Consider the following 1,861-nt stretch of genomic DNA (forward strand, 5'->3'; position numbering starts at 1 on the left):
CTGTTTTTTAAGTAAACTCACTCTAAAAAGAGAAACGCACAGACGCGCATACACGCAACTTTCATCTCTCTCTTGCTCTCGAATTGGCAATATTTGAGACTAGCCCCCCTCAATGTCTACAGTGGTTATCGCCCCCTGATCAGACATGAAAATATGTTGTGGCGCTATCGTGCAGTCTATAATGATATGACGTTAAGCTAACTTTTGCGAACATTTCTTTGAGTAACATGACCGTAAAAATGAACTCACGATTGAATGTAGTAAAACAAATGATTACTTTTCGTTAAAATCTTTATTAATGCCAAAAATGCTTACATTTATGTGTATTTTTGTTCGCTCGGGCAGCCATGTTGCCGCTGAAGCCGGTTTACGCTGAGATAATTCATACCCCTTCATTTGAAATGTGGTCCCGAAAAATCTTCGTTTGAAGGGCTATCTGGCCCTTCCCCTTACCCCTACCCCTCCGACCAAAAGAGAATTGAGACACCCCTACCCCTTCACGTGAACGCGCGAAACGGAGGGGTAGGGGAAAGGGGAAGGGCTAAGGGGTAGAATTGGGATTGGGCCTTAGTATATTCACTACTGGATTTACCATTGCCACTATTGTGTCCTTGAGCAAGACACTTCACCCCAGGTTGCTTGAGAGTCAGTATTAATCCAGTCAGTGTATTTACTGTAAGACGCTTGAATAAATAGCATAAAAACATATTGTAAATTCTTGATATACCTGCAATATCAGAAAATTGCTGTATTTTGTTTAAGACCACCGTTGCATTGATACAATGCTAATCATAGAAAAGTCATTTTAGCTATTAATTATTTTTTTTTTTTGCAGAATGCTGCTTTTGTAAATATTATTTCCATCAAGAGTTTATACCTCTGTTTTGAAGCCTGTATGTCAGTACTTGCAATGCCAAAGTGTGGATGTGTTTTCACACTAATAATGATGGTGGAGAAACATCTGAAGTCATATCAGCTGCACATCAGTAAACTGTCCCCTCAAAATGATTGTCTCTTTTAAGCAACTGAATGCATTAACTGGATACTGTAGATACAGACTACATTCTTTTTTCACAAAATAAGGCAATAGTGTTTTAGAAGTGCGGGTCCATCAAATAATGAAGGTTTTGCATGTTGAGGTCCTCATGCAATTAATAATCTCCATTGAAAAAACTTTAACTTCTGCCATTTATAGTGCTATATGTATTTATAACAAAATGTGTAAGAAAAATGATTTTCAAATCATACATACTGTTTATTATTATGCATATTTGTTTTGTATGGATTATATCTTCACACTCAGATGGTTTGATTTTGAAAGACGAGTGATTGTTATCATGCTAATATTTTCACAGTTTATTAAAATGTTCATGCCGACTTACATTACTGGAATAATATGTCTATTGTGTTTTGATGTTTCTGTAAATTAACTTGAATGCACTATCACTATATTGTCTTATGTCTGTATGGTGTGATTTTGGGATCTTTTATCTGTATGCTTTATATATGCCCACCATAGAAAGTAGTTGGATATAAACTATTTATATAAGAATAGAAAACAAGTACAAGACAATGTAAACTTTTGTGTGAAGGAAAACAAAAAAAACTATAGGTAGTCTATTAAAAGAATCTAGTAGTATAAGTAGATATGAAGTAGTAAGTGCAATTTTTTAGGTATGTGCAAATCTTTCCTAATACAAATAAATTGTTAAATAGATTATGTTAAAGTGGTCATCGGATGCCCATTTTCCACAAGTTGATATGATTCTTTAGGGTCTTAATGAAAAGTCTGTAACATAGTTTGGTTAAAAATTCTCAATGGTAGTGTAAAAACACCTTTTTTACCCTGTCAAAAACAGCT

This window comes from Sinocyclocheilus rhinocerous, unplaced genomic scaffold (genome assembly GCF_001515625.1).
Source record: "Sinocyclocheilus rhinocerous isolate Xijiao unplaced genomic scaffold, SAMN03320098_v1.1 scaffold818, whole genome shotgun sequence".
In the NCBI taxonomy this organism is placed as follows: domain Eukaryota; kingdom Metazoa; phylum Chordata; class Actinopteri; order Cypriniformes; family Cyprinidae; genus Sinocyclocheilus; species Sinocyclocheilus rhinocerous.